At 47.5% G+C, this 15,574-nt stretch overlaps 1 protein-coding gene and 1 long non-coding RNA gene across 3 annotated transcripts in view; one reads left to right on the top strand and one right to left on the bottom strand.

Moving 5' to 3' along the window:
* Positions 1–2,171, bottom strand: part of LOC148525520 (uncharacterized) — a 75,604-nt gene extending 73,433 nt beyond the window's left edge. The window contains exon 1 of the long non-coding RNA XR_015878266.1: positions 2,043–2,171. This is a non-coding gene — a long non-coding RNA (uncharacterized LOC148525520). The remainder of the gene's footprint in view (positions 1–2,042) is intronic.
* LRRTM4 (leucine rich repeat transmembrane neuronal 4) overlaps positions 1–15,574 on the top strand; it is a 624,795-nt gene that overhangs the window by 467,255 nt on the left and 141,966 nt on the right. The window lies entirely within an intron of this gene.

Below are 15,574 nucleotides of genomic sequence, written 5' to 3'. Positions count from 1 at the left end.
GGGGGCAGCTGATTTCACATCAGCTGCCACCGCGCCGGAGCAATGCAGAATTGCTCCGGTGGCCGCAGGGAGTTAGAATGTTAATTATCGGGGTCCGTTCAGACCCCGATAATTAACATCATGAATAGGCCCCATAGTGTCCTATTAAATGTTGGCAACTTCAAATACTAGGAACTTTTAGGGGCTGTAGGATAATAAGGGTGTTTCTTTAATATCCTCCATTCTATTTAACTATTTCTTCTTCTGAGTGGATGTCTTACAGAGTTAAGGAAATCGCAGCAAAGTTCCTGTCTGCGCCCTTTGCTGGGTGTGTGTGTGTTTGGCATACTAAGCAATTTGTCTGGACATACTTTATGTTGCTGATCTTCCAGGAGCTGCCACAGAGAGGATAAGTGTTTAGGATGAAATAAATGGCGTGGTACATGTGAGAAGAAGAAGGAAAAAAAAAATAGGAGGAATGAAAAGGAAAAAAATAAATCTGCCTGCTGGTGCCAGTCTGTGGATCCCGCAGTCTGACAGCAGAATCTCTCTGCCAATTAGCAGAATTACTAAGACTTAGAAGTGCTGCAGCCCTCTGTTCAGCTGCCAAAGCTCTCAAAATGCTAAACCTGAGGCCACAGACCAGGATTCAGATGAGAAACACCAGCTAGGATGCTATGGAGGGGCAAGGCTGTCCGTCTGTGTACCCTTTCACTTCCAAGATGGTTATCTGGTGGCGTAATGTTAATGTGCCTTTCATGCAGCCCCCGGCTGTTAGGAGGAAACCTGCCGTATTGGAATGTGATTTGGTTGGGTTCTTGTCCCGGGGTGCTTCAGAATACGTTGCAAATTCACAAAGAGGGAGACTTATTGCTGTCAGGAGAAGCAAAGCTTTATTCTTAAAATAATGTGTTTGATATACTTCCCATATATCCCACAAGACATAATTATTTAGTATTTTTGAATTGACTAACATCATATTATGATGGTGAGGGTTGAATTAGGTAAATTATACTTAAAGCTCTACACTGAGCCAATAACTTGCAGTTATAGTTCAACTAGTCACTAAGAAGTTGCTCATTTATCAATAGCTTCCATTAGCATATCTATAATGGGTGCAGGGTGGGCAAAGGACACGGGCCCCAGGGTCCATGAGGCAATGCTGGAGCAGGGCACGGTGTTGCTCGGTGCCTGTTCCGCCCCCCAACACGTGAGATCATGACGTCACACTGAGGAGTCTGGGCTGCCGGCACCAGTAAGCAGAACACTGCAAGGAGCAACAAAAGGCTCTACAGGCTGCAGGGTGCGTGCCTGAGGCGTCCAATGGGTGCTCCCAGAAACTCTGCAGCAGCGCTAATGGCTGAGGAGTGCCATTCCAGGCACCATACAAGCCAAAGCAGGTGCCATGGGGCAAAGACAGTGCCTCTCCCAGAGCCCTGTGCCCTGAGTGACAGCAGCATTCGCACACGCCCTGCCAGGAGGACTCTCACTGCGTAACATTCAGCCATTGAATATACTTACCTTGCCATTTTGCCTGGGATGCGCAGCAGGTTCTGGCACAGTGCCAGAGTCTAGCGCTGGTGCGATGGGGGCGATGGGGGTTGCCTGCTCAGAGACTTCAAGCATTCCCCCATCCCTCATAAAGCACCCCTGACAGGTCCATGTTAGCAGCAATAAAGCTGCCCCAGCTATTGGTATAAAAAAGGATTTTGTCATTGCAACTTACAGTATTAACAAAAATATGGCAAGGGCAGGAGAATACCTTCCAAACCCCGTGATATCGGGAATGTCCCATCAAAATCGGGACATTGGGAGTTATACACATACACATTTTTTTAAATAAAGTTCAATTGATTAAAACACTTGTCAGTCTCCTTGTTCCCCACTTTATTCATATTCAGCAAAAATGATGCAATCAAATATCTCATCACACTTTCAATCACATTATTTGATTTGTCAACACACACACAGCAATGTTAGCTCAGCTGCACAATATTGCTGTGTGTGTGTGACACGCTGTACAAATACGACTATATGCAATATAAGTCTAGGGAGGCACTTACCAAGCGCTACTTTGCCAGGGTCAGTGAAAGAAAAGCCTTGTCTAATAATACAATTCCTAATTTTCATTCTCCTTTTTGCTGGATGATCTGTCAACAAAAAAGAGGGTGTTTCCTGGCCTTCTATCACCAGGAAGTCAGGCACACGCTATAGACCTCTCGTGGATTTATTTCCAATTTAAGCAATTTATTAAGGAATTTAACAATACACATGCCCTGCTGATCAATAGAGGACAGAAGCAGAGGCCACGGTCTGAAGGTCACATTTCACAGTATAAATCAGTGTGCACGTGGAACAGACTGTCAGCAGCTGCGGTAAAGCTTAATGAGCTATTGAGATCAAAGCTTCTTTTAGATGAACACTTTCCTGTACATAAACGATTATGAAAGTTCCAAAGGTTTTCATTGCTGCAGATGCAACAACAGCGTGGGTGGAGTTATTTATACCTGACGTCAAATGTTTCTGTACAAACAGAAAATCGATCAGCATGCGCCTCACGTGCTAGAGGTGACAATAAATGGCTCAGGGGACAACTGTTGTTGTATTTCCAGAACCCCTCCCCTCTCCAATTGCAGCTCCCATATCACAGGAATTTGTATTCCAGCCGCTCGCCAGCTGCATCTCTGGCAGATAACCCTGGCATCAAGGGAAATAGAAGGAGTGACAAGGCCGACAGGAGGAGATTCCGCTCAGCACTTGATCTTTTGATCGGTTCCTCAGCAGACTTAGCTGTGACCTTTAAAAGTTATCTAATTCAGCTCGGAATCCAAAAGGTGTTCTGAGTAACAATTTGTTTCTAGGAGATTACGCGCACTCCCTAATGACAAGTGCAGTGGTTTTAAAATATCTATGCTACATTGCATGTAAACTCTTGACATACCAGACTGAGCATCTTGTCTATGTAACATAGAATAAGGGGCCTGTCAGGGCCGTAACTACGGGTGTGCAAGCTGTGCCGTCACATAGGGAGCATGGCCCTGATGGCGGCAATGTCAGTGTACCATGGCACCTGCATGTGGCTTGCAGGGTGCCTGGTACAACTCTTTGCAGCCAATAGCACTGCTGTAAAGCCGCCTGGAACGTCCAAGGGAGTCTCCAGGCAGACACCCTGCAGTCTGCGGAGCTGGACGTAACGTCCTTAGGACATTCCAGTTGGTGCTCTACTTCCTAGAGCTAGTGGCCACGCCCCTCCCCGCCCCTTGGAATGAAGTGATGACGTCACATGTTTAGAGAGTGAGGCCGGCACAGGACAGCATAAAGCCCTGTTCCGGACCTGGGGCCTGTGTTGAAATATGGAGTGCGCCACTGTGCTGCTTCCATGAATGCTCCTTAGATGAAGCATTCTCCTTTATCAAGATGGCCACCGCTTGGTCTTCTGCGCCATCTTGTCACTGGGTATGAGCGTCGCAGAGAGCGTCACAGTTAGCTCCAGAGACCCTGACAGAATATCCTGCATATTAGCCTGTATAATAAGGTGAAATCAGGGAGATTGCTAGACTCTTCAGGGAGACAGGGAGATTGCTGCTATTTCAGGGAGTCTCCCAGACAATCAGGGAGAGTTGGCAAGTATGATTTTGCATGCGATGCATCCTGCCACCCATTGCATGCATGCCCGTGTTAATTACGCCGGTATGCATGAAAAAAAACACAAAGCCCCGCAAATGACAGCTGTAGGAGCTGTGCTTTGCGAGTGAGGGACTATGACCTAGAAGTCCCCCTGGCATCCTTCTGTGAATGCACAGAATGACACAAACGCCGCGGGGGTTGCTGGGAGAGATGTGAATGAAATTAGATCATGTTTAAAAGCCATTGCGCTCGTCTTTAAAGCCTTTTTAACGGATGATCTATCTTGTGCCCTGGATGACCAACAACTGTAATCCTCACAAAGATTCTGAATCAGCAGGAAAGAAATACTTCACACCGAATCACCTTCGGGATCTGCAGCATTGTTTGATTTAATTATTGTTATTCCAGCATTATGTTCTCATCTGACATATTTGTCCTTCTCTGTCAGAGCTCTCACAGCTGATGTCAGTACGTCTTTGTTTCAGTGTGTGTCCAAAATGATCAGAGATGCCAGGACTGAAAGAGCTATATTCAATTAGATTCAATGTGAAATCTCTGTGCTATTTGGCATCAAAAGATCAGAACTATTACTATAGGGATCAATGATCCCTACGTTGATAGTAGTTTAATGTGTGTTGAAATTTCTTGCTTCTCTTAAAACATTATTTAGCCTTTATTGATGGTTTAGGTGTAAAATATTTATCACATCTACATTAAAAATGCAGATTGTGATGAATAAGTCACCTAGACCTGCCATCCTTAGGTTCAGTTTTGTGGTGCTGAATGCGAAGAGTAGATGTGTATGGGGCAGAAGGGTAGATGTGTATGGGAGAGGAGGTGTAGGGGGGGGGGAAGAAGGTGGATTAGTAGTGGGGAGGAGGGTAAAAGTGTAGTGGGGAGGAGGGAGCATGTGTGGGGTGGCGGAAGGGGATTTGTAGGGGGAGGTGGAAAATGTGTAAGGGATGAGGGCAGATATGTAGTGGGGGAATGGAAGCAGCTAGACCCCTTCCGTAGATTGACCCAGACGTCATCAGCCAGTGTCCAACGTCATTCCCTACCATCCAAGTGGGCATAGAGGGGGGAAACCATGTGGCGAGCGTAGCAAGCCCGCGAAGGGTCAACTTTAATTTTTTTAGTGGACTGTATGGGCAGGTAACTGCACTTCTGCCCTCAGTGTACGTCACTTCCAGGTACAGTATCTGAAGGGGAAATAGTCTCTACCATGGGGGAATAGATGTGGCAGGGAAGAGATAGGATTGACGGGAAAGGGGGAGGTAAGAAGGGGATAATAGAAGAGAAAGGAAAAGGAGGGACATTGACAGAAGGGTGGAGAGGTAAGTGGGCGGAGGAGAAAGAAAAGGGGGCAGATTACGACAAGAGTAGTGGATAGATCCTCCTCCGTATATGTACCCTGACATCATCAGTTACTGTCAAATGTCATTCCCTACTATACACGTGGACATAGAGGGGGAATATAATCCTGTGGTGAGCGAAGTGAGCCCACGAGGGGACAAGTATATATACACACATATTATATATATATTACACACACGATAGATAGATAGATAGATAGATAGATATACAATACACCCACATATACATATATATATACATATACATACTGTATATAAACAGGTACAGGTAGTGTGGGTGAATAAATAGGCACCTAGGTACTGTGAGCAGGGGGTTAGCTGTGAGGCATCAGGTGTGAGGTGTATATGCATATAGACACACACACATATTTATATATATATATATATATATATATACACTTATATGTATACATATACAGGTTGAGTCTCCCATATCCAAAATGTTTGGGACCAAGGGTATTTTGGATATCGGAATATTCCGTATTTTGGAATATTTGTATATCATATTGAAATATCTTAGGAATAGAGCCCAAAACTAAACACAGAATGCATTTATGATTCATATACACCTTATACGCACAGCCTGAAGGTAACTTTATACAACATTTTCAATCATTTTGTGGCTCAAACAAAGTTTGTGAAGATAGATGAAATTAATTTATATGTCATATACACCTTATACACTCAGCCTATAGGTCATTTTATACTTTATTTTTAATAATTTTGTGCCTTAAACAAAGTTTGCATACATTGAACCATCAAAAATCAAAGGTTTCACTATCTCAGTCATGCTAAAAATATTCCGTATTTCGGAATATTCCGTATTTCGGAATATTTGGATATGGGAGACTCAACCTGTATATACACATTTACATAATATATAAATATACACACACACATATATATATATATATTGTGTGTGTGTGTGTGTGTATGTGTATATATATAATATATATTAAATGTGTATATATGTATATATATATATATATATATATATATTATATATACAAGTAAAGGCAGTGTGGGTGAATGAATAGGCTCCTACAGTAGGTGCAGTGAGCAGGGTTTTCGTGTGAGGCATTGAGGTGGGAGGTGAGTACACTGTGTCCCAGCATTGTTGGGCAGCAATCACTTCTCCTCCCCTTCCCAGAGAGAGACACAGTTATCGGCACTGAGGATACTCCTCCGGACTAGGGGATGTAGCAACCACCAGTCCGACTACCGCTTATGCAGTCCGGCAGCCGCTGCAGCTGTCCCCGGTGGTTCCTTCTAGCACCCGGAAGTACCGCTATTTGGCGCAGAGGAAAGCTTCCGGCACATCTGTCCTGTAAGCGCACGCACATCCGGCTGATGTGAGCCGGCCAGACAGGCAGCCCGGCAGAGGACCGGTCGGCCCTAATGCTGCACAGTTGTACCGGCCCGGGGGGCAGATGGCACCCTGCCCCCCGGCCCAGCCCGCCGCTGCTCAGAAGGCTGATGGCTGCCTGATCTGCGTTTAGTATTTCCGGTCTGTGCGTGAGCAGCGGATGTGAGATGCATTCAGTGGGTGTCTCTAAGCACTGTGCGGGTCCAGGGGGGCCCGCACCGCACACACCCTGCACCCACATAATACTGACCTCTCCGGAGTCCCATATTGGCGCCGCTGTCAGCGCTGTAAAAATGCCTGGTAAATGGCCGCTGCGCCCATTTTCCCATCATTTTGCGCATACGCAGTACAGGGAAAATGGCCAGGTGGGAGGGTTAGGTTTATGTAGCATAGCGGAGTTAGCATTAGGTTTGGGGGGGTTTAGGGTTAGGGACCCCTAAGTGGGAGGGTTAGGGTCAGACACCACTGGGGTTAGGCATGAAGTAGGGGAAACTTAGGTTTAGACATTAACGGGGAGGGTTAGAGTTAGGGTGCGGGGTGGGGGGGTTAGGGGGGGAAGAGGGTAGGTTAAGTTGGGATACCAACCATCGAGATGCCCCTGTCGGTATTGTGACAGGAGGCATCCCGACAGCCGGCATTACATACCCATTCCTTGCATACAACTGCTGTGTGCAACTCAGATGCTAACCCAGGTAAAAAGGCAAAAGATGGAGGGGCGACATGAGTGAGCCATGCCATGCATCGTTAATCTGCGACTATGTACCAATTGTTTTGTGACAAATATGTTAATCCTAAGTGTTTAAGACCAGATAAGTGACTTTGTATGCGACTACGATGCAAATAGGAAGCTACTGAACATTCAGTGCAAAAAAATCCTGGAGCCACAACACATGGCAGAGCATCTAAGTGGCGTCTCGCGTCATATCACACAAAAAGGATAGGAGCAGCGGCAACTCCTACACTCTTAGAGGAGGACGGTTGCTGCCGTCAAAAAGACTCACCCCGAGGAGGACATGCCACAGAAGTAGCTAGTTACTGGCCGGGTCCCGGCACCTGAAAAATCGATGTGACAGGCGCCGGGACCAGCCAGTGGTGTAACTAGGGGGGGTCGGGCAGGGTGCGTGCCCTGGGCGCCATGGGACCGGTGAAGCGGGGGGGCGCCGCCGGCCACGGTCCGGCCCGCCCTAGTTAGCCACCAGTGTAGCGCCGACCGCAGTGAGTGCGGTCAGCGCTACACATTTACACAGGACCGGCGCTAGGCTTCCAGCGCCAGTCCTGTGCTGCACACCTGAGCCCGTTCCCTCCCCCTGAGCACTTGCCCAATAGCTCCAGGAGGCGGGCTCAGGCTGTGCATAACACACGCATTGCCGCCAGCGCTGGCAGCGATGACTGTGTTAAACAGCAGCCAATGAGAGTCAGCTAGACTCTCATTGACTGCTGCAGCACCCACTGCAAGAGCCGGGCTTCCGTCCGGCTCCTGCAGTGGGTAATGGGACAGACGTCATGACATCATGACGTCTGTCCCATAATGCTGAGCGCGCCAGCCCGGGAGGACTGGCGGGCGGCGGCGGGAGCGGTGTCGCGGACTGGAGCAGCAGCAGCGTGGATTCAGGTAAGTATATTTTCATATATATTTTTTTAAAACCTTCCTGCACTACTGGGGGCACAACGGGGGAGGGGGTGGCTACTACTGGGGGGATGTCTACTGGGGGTGGGGGCACAATGGGGGGGTGGCTACTACTGGGGCACCATTATTGGGAGAACCTCTACTGGGGGGGCTATTACCGGGGGCACCATTATTGGGAGGACCTCTACTGGGGGGGGCTATTACTGGGGGCACCATTATTGGGAGGACCTCTACTGGGGGGGGGCTATTACTGGGGGCACTTAATCGGGAGGGGGAACCTCAACTGGGGACCACTACTTGGGGGAGGGACTACTACTGGGGGCATTATAAAAGGGGCCTACTACTAGGGGCACTGCACTGGGGGACCACAACTGGGGGCAGTAATAGGAAGGACCACTACAGGGGGCACTGGATACTACTACTCCTGGGGGCACTATATAAGGGGCACTGCACTGGGGGGACCACTACAGGGGGCACTAGATAGGGGGGATCACTACTGGGTGCCTGCATAAGAGGGACCACTACTGGGAAAACTGCATGGGGGGGAGACTACTGCTGGGAGCACTATATAAAGGACACTGCATAGGGGTAGGACTACTACTTGGGGCACTATATAAAGGGCACTGCATAAGGGGATACCACTACTGGGCGTACCGCATTGTGGGGACTGCTACTGGGGGCACTGCTTAAGGGGGAACACTACATAGGGCACTGCATTTGGGGGGACCACTACTGCGGGCACTGAGTAAGGGGAACTAATTGGGGGCTGTATAAGGGGGACCACTACTGGGGATACTGTATAAGGGGCACTTCTATGGGCCTGCATAAGAGGGACCACAACTGCATACTGGGGGTACTGTATAAGGGGTACTACTGGGGTTAAGGTGCATATGGATAGGAATGTTCAGCATGAAAATAAAGGGGTGTGTCATGTTGACACGCCCCATTTTTAAGTGACCACGCCCATTTTTTATCCACGCGGGTTCCAAATACCCTAGTTACGCCACTGGGACCAGCATATGCGCACTAGCGGCGGGGAGCCGCGCATGTGCATTTTCACCGGCTTCCAAAGGGCTGCATTGTCTGCAGCCCCTAGGAGCCGGACAGGCCTGGCTGAAAGACAGAGTAGCGGCTTCCTCCTGGAAGCAGCTCTCTGCAATAGCAGCCCGGACTGGCAGTCCCAGGGGGAGGAGACACCTCCCCATGAGACTGCCTGTTGTGTATCTGACTCCAGGAAGCCACTGCCAGTCACAGTGTAGAGAGTGCAGTCACTGACTACACTGAGGTGGCGGATCTTACTGGGGGGCTGCAGCCTCGCCGCCCCTAGGCAAAATCCGCCACTGGATAGGAGTATGAGGACATATGTCACTGCAGAATAAATCATGTCCCCAACAATGTCCTATGTCTTGCCTTATATTCCTCTTTCGCTGGTAGCAAACTGAAATCCTATATTCTATAATATCTAACATATGTCTATTTTCATGCTCCCTTGAATGGAAATGCCAGCAAATAAAACAAAAATTGTATTCTACTGTAACACACTCAATCCCAAAAGAGAGCAACTCTCTCCGGAGTTAATATACTGTGCCGAGAGAATGAATCACAGAAATCATAGGCACGCATTAAAGCGCTGGAGAAAATAATTGAAAAAAGGGTATTTTCTGGGAAATGTATTCATAGGAAAACTCAAAAGGCATTATTTCAGTAAAATATCTGCCAAGCCCCCTAATTATTTTGCTGTTCTTCTGCTAATATGGCTGTAAAACAGCAAAGAACAGTTTGATTTCCATGCAAGGTGTTCAGGCTTCCATTGTTAGATTAAATATAAAATGGCTGCTTGTATTCCATTAGTCACTGACAAGTGCAAATTTATTTGTTTATATACTTACCTGCGTCTGTTCTCACCAGGCAGGAGGAAAAATCTAACTCTGGTTTTATAATTTTGAGATGTTGATATAAAACCGATGCGGAGAAGACACCAATTAGCTCCTCTTTGTATGATGCAAAGTAATTGGAGGAGTGGGGCTCGCAGGAAGACTTATAGAATCTGACAACAAATAAGATCCGCCTAGCCCACCTTGTGTGCCCTTTTCTATCTGTATGGATGTTGTATTTAAAATAAGTGCTCAAGCGAGCTGTGAATAGAACACAGGTATTCTGATTACATGTCAAGTTCCTCCAGTTTCTGTGTAATACGGGATTCAGCTGAGTGATATTACTCATGCCAAGGATGGAGACATTACAGAATATGGTGCAGAGAAGTCAGAGCCTGCAACATTCAGGGGTAAGTTTACTAAGGTGCCGAGTTCTAATCTACATCATCCGAGATCAATCTCGGATGACATCGTCCGGACTCATGTGTTTCATTTTTCCAACCGGTTACTGAATTCACTAAGCTGCCAAGTTCCTGCCATTTGTTTTGTTCGATGGTGTAATCATTTAATATTATTAATTTCTATTTACCATTTGGTTTTCACTAACTCGAACGAACAGATGCCTGCACGGATCAGGGAGATCCGTGATACATGCATCTGTGTGTAAATTGACTTCAATGGTGAGAACCGCGAAAGTAACCTTAAGTAACCTTGGTTGGCAGAGTTTAGCCTTTAGTAAATTACGAATATGCATTTAACATGCGATTTAGCCGCATTCGATGTCATTCGTCCTTAGTAAATTTATCCCTCAGCTTCACAAAAATAAAATCCTCTAATTTAAAGTCCATCTCAGCTAATGTTATCAAACAAAAATAACCATTACAGCCATAGATGTATCTATAATGGGTGCAGGGTGTGCCGGGTCCACGGGCCCCTAAGTCCATGGGGCCCACACCGCACCCATTTAATACTGCGTCAGCGATAGCAGCGCTGTACAAATCACTGACAAAATGGTGCGGTGGCCATTTCCCCGGTGACCTGTGCATGCACAATAGGCTCAGTGCACTGCCAGCTGCTGGGTAGAGAGGTGAGGGTCTTAGACGGAGACTGCACATGGGCCTCCTCCTCTCTTAATATGCCCCTATCTCCATCAGTGTTGCAGGGATCACTGGGAACATGGCACAGGCGCCATGTTTGCTGAGATATGCACATGCTCACTACATAAATCACAGGGAAAATGGTGGCTGTGCCATTTTTTTTTCGGAGACTGGAGCATGCACAGTAGATTCTGGCTCAGTACCAGAGTCTACCAGGGTCATGCACCGGCTAAAGAGGGGTTGGGTGATGCGCACGGAGGCTGAACACTGCACCTGATTACAACTTATAAAGAACATAGTGGTGGCCATATGTAAAAACTGGCGTTCATAGTAAAAGGTGGTGTATCTAATAGTAAAAAAAAGTTCCTTGTGTATTCTTCTATTAGAAGACGTTTAAATAACTTGTTGCTAGGGCATACTTGCTGACATTTAGATCCTCCTCTCTGGGAGACGCCCGAAGAGGAGATGCTTTTGACCGCTGATGTGGGCAGAGACGGACTATAGGCCCTGCCCTATCTCGGCATAGTAAAGTGGGCAGGTCAAATAACGGTGCAAATTGTGGGTCTATGAAGAGGGGGTGGAGTAAAAATTGCGCAATTCTCAAAGAACTGTAATATATTGGTCTTGCCCACACTCCATTTGTGGCATTATTCCCCCGTTCTTCACTAGGAAGTGGGAGGGATGTGAGAGGACCACTTACTCTTCCAGGGGCCTGGAGGTTCTGGGAGGGTATGTGCAAGGGGTTAAAGTACCTTTTGTGTAGAAATGCAAAAAATTTGTGTGATACCCCACAGTCATATGGTATCACTTTCTTTTGCCTGGGAGCTGCCCTGCTGCAGGAGAATAGAGCCCCCACAATCCAGAAGTGACAGATGGGGAGAGGACCGCTGAGGGCCAGTAACTGTCAGCAGGCTGAGGGGGAGCTCCCGGGATGTAGTCATGTGAGGTCACAATCCTGACAGCGGAATGCCAGCTACGGATTTATGATAGGCATCGAAATACCGACGCCTATCATAATCTGGAATGCCGAGGACGCCATCCCGAATGAAGATAAGTCTGGGGCGCCCTTAGCATTAGCTGTGGGGGGGAGGGTTAGGGTTAGGGTGTCTAGCAGGGTTAGGTTTGGGGGGGAGATTAGGGTTAGGCACCCCTAGGGGGGATGGTTAGGGTTAGGCACCCCCAGGGAGAGGTTAGGGTTAGGCACCCCCCCATGGGGCAGGTATCTATAATGCCTGCTGGGTGTGCGGGACCGTGGGTCCAGGGGGGCCTCACACTGCACACCCTTCACCCATAATATTACTTACCTCTCCTCTCTGGAGTCCCATGTCAGCCCAGGCGTCTGGCGCTGTAAAAAGACTGGAAAATGGCCGCAACGGCCATTTTCCCGTCGTTTGCGCATGCGCAGTACAGGGAAAATGGCCGCCGCGGCCATTTTCCTGGTGACCTGTGCAGACACTATAGACTCTGGGCGCATTCTAGTGCCCAGAGTCTATAACTCTGGCGCTGGCCGCACACAGCTCAGTGCGCTGCCGGCCTCCGGACAGAGAGGAGGGGGCCCGTGTCGGAGACTGCACACAGACCCCCTCCTCTCTAGAAACACCCCTGCCAGGAGGGTTAGGTTTATGGAGCAGTAAGGGGGAGTTAAGGTTAGGCACCCCCGGGGATAGGTTAGGGTTAGGCACTAAAGGGGTAGGTTAGGGTTAGGCACCACTAAGGGTAGGGTTAGGGGGGGTGGGCAGGCCCTGTCGGGATCTTGATCTTGTTGTGCATCCGCTGTCGGGATTTCAATCCCATTCCGAGCTCCCTGATCCTGAGGCAGCGCCATCTTCTTTAGAGCGGATGTGGGCAGAAAAAGCAGAAGGAGGGTGTGACATTGTGAGAACAGCAGCAGTGGTTTCAGGGTGACAGATCCTGAGAGAGAAACAGCTGTCACAGTCTCAGAGAGTTCCCAAATGAGAGAAAGATGTGGATGGACAGGTTGCAGAGAAGTGATGAGCTGCAGAAGTTTAGAGAGTCACCGATATCCCTGTTGAGGCCGGAATCAGAGAGGAAGCTGTTTCAGCAACACGCTGCTTGGTGAGAAACTTCCAATCACTATATTACACATGTCCAGGCTCCACATGACCGGCGGTTCAAATCCCGACAGCGGAAGCCCGGCAGAGGTGAAGATTCCGACTGCAACAGTAATTAGGTGAGTATCTCCCCGCTAACCATCCCTTAGGGGTGCCTAAGCCTAACCTCCCCCCCCAAGTACCTAAACCTAACCCCCCATCCCCACAGCCTAAACCTAAGTCTCCTGGGGGGGTGCCTAACCCTAACCTCCCCCCGGGGGTGCCTAACCCTAACCCCCCCCTTCCCCTAGCCTAAACTTAACCCTCCCGGGGGGTGCCTAACCGTAAGCCCCCCGGGAGCCCTAAAACCCCCGCGGCTATCCACATCCGGCTTACCTCCGTTCGGTATGGGGGGCGTAGGTCTCCCGGCGTAGGTCTAATGACAGGTGTCTGGATTTTAACGCCTGTCATTAGTACTTTGCCGGGATTATACAGTCGGGAAGCCGGCGGTCGGCATTTAGACCGTCGGCTTCCTGACTACATCCCCCACAGTCACCTGCTCTTCAGAGACTACATTGAATCCATCTCGCACATTCCTTACAGACAGTGCTGCAACTGTTACTAAAGTTCTGTTACTATGCAATACTTTAGGCATTGTTCTCTGATGATAGTCAGCGTTTACCATGCGTCAACTGGCCATAACGAGTACTCTAATGCTTTATACTACAGACTATTTCTTGCAGAATTGTCACATTTTATATTTTTGTGTAGGATTTCATTGCCTTTAACTTACTAGTTAAGTGGGCAGGTTGGAGAATATAACTGTGAATTGCAGGTCTGTGTGTAGAGAGCAGAACCAATATGACATGATTCTATGATAATTCCATCATTTTGGCTGCATAGACTTTCTATACCCGACATGAACACGCCTCACAGGGCGTGGCCACAACTTACGTGGCACGTCACAGGACGTGGCCTCACGGCAGCACCCCAATCTCTCTGCATTCTGCCAAGCAGAGTGCCCCGGGAGGCAGAGCTGCTCGGCCAGGCTTTTCACACTGGACTGCCCCTTCAGGCCATCTGCCTTTTTGGCATTTGCCGGTAGGGCCAGGTGGCCAGTCTGACCTTGACGGTAAGTATGGAAAAGTAAGGAAAAGGAGGCAGGATGGAGAATTGAGGATGAAAGACAGAGTAGCAATGATTTTTGGAAGCTGGATATAGATGTGAGGCACCATAGTCTTACAGTCTGTGCTGTTCATCATGTTATCTCTGTTTTATTGTACCTTGTATAGGATGCGTTTTACCATCTATCATAGTTAATCCACTCATTTCAGCTTCTGTATAACTTGCACATTTTTGCAGCCCTATCTTTTCCTTCTATAGCAGGACGCCATTCTCCTATCTTGCCACAGTTAGCAGCTGTTTTATTCTTGGAGCTTCTCATACACAAGAGTAATTGATGATTTGGGGAAATATATTGAGTATTGTTTGCTAAAATGTGTCTACAATATGAGATAACTGTTGGGATATACAGTAGCTGTTTTGTTTACTGCCTTCCTGTGACATGATGTTAGCTATTGATAAACCATTGTAGTATAAAGTTATAATACATTTTGACTACTGGATAGATTGAATGTCAGCAGTATGTTTTTTCAGTATGTTTTTTGTTGTTGATAGATTTAATGAAGAACACATCTTGAAACAATTATTTGTGAAACATTTGGAGACACCTTGGCTATTACGATTGTAAAATAAAATATACATACTGTACACAAACACACATATAAGGAAATATTGTACAACTTTATGTAGCTAAAGCATACTGTTATAGGGCCATATTCAATTAGCGCCAAAAAGTTTTTTTGATGTCATTTTCAGCATTATGCACTTATCCCCGTATTCAATTTCCTTGCAGGTGCGAAAAGTCAATGGCAAAAATGAGCGAAAAGTTGTCACCTATGAATAGGTGTCAAAAACTAGTGCAGAATTGGGGTTTTGGGGTGCAACCTCCAGCACAAGCCCCCACAGCACCCCTTGGACAGTCCCCCTAAGCTTAACTGTGTCAAAAAAATTTTTACAAAAATCACTGGACACCACAAAAAAGTACTTTTGTTTTGGGGGTGAAAATAAAAAAGTTGGAGGACAAACTTTAAAACTAGCAAAATAGACTCAGGGGGGGTCCCCAAGTATGCTCCAGGTGTTTTTTTTATTGTGGTTCACTTTAGCCACTTAAAAAGATGCTTGCACCCATTTTCAGGTACCCCAAATTTGATGGGACTACTTACTTTCTACAAAAAACTTGGAAAATGCTATTCTTCACCACTTTATTAAAGACGCAAAATTAAAGCTATTGAAACTGTTTAAACACCTCAGGTACCTTTAGCAGGGCTATTCGGGGGTACCCATAGTGAACCCCCATGTCAGAGCATCTTTTGGGGGGCATCAGGCTGATTTCCTCAAAAATTACAGCACTTTTCGCTGATTTCGTTATCGCTGGCTCCCGTTTTCGCTGTTGTGGAATCGAATACAGGGATAAGTGGGGACGAGCGCAATAAGTTTTCGACCTGAAAACCTCCGATG

Source organism: Taudactylus pleione, unplaced genomic scaffold, assembly GCF_031769625.1.
Source record: "Taudactylus pleione unplaced genomic scaffold, aTauple2 ptg000105l, whole genome shotgun sequence".
Lineage (NCBI taxonomy): Eukaryota > Metazoa > Chordata > Amphibia > Anura > Myobatrachidae > Taudactylus > Taudactylus pleione.
This window is presented reverse-complemented; position numbering and strand designations above follow the sequence as displayed.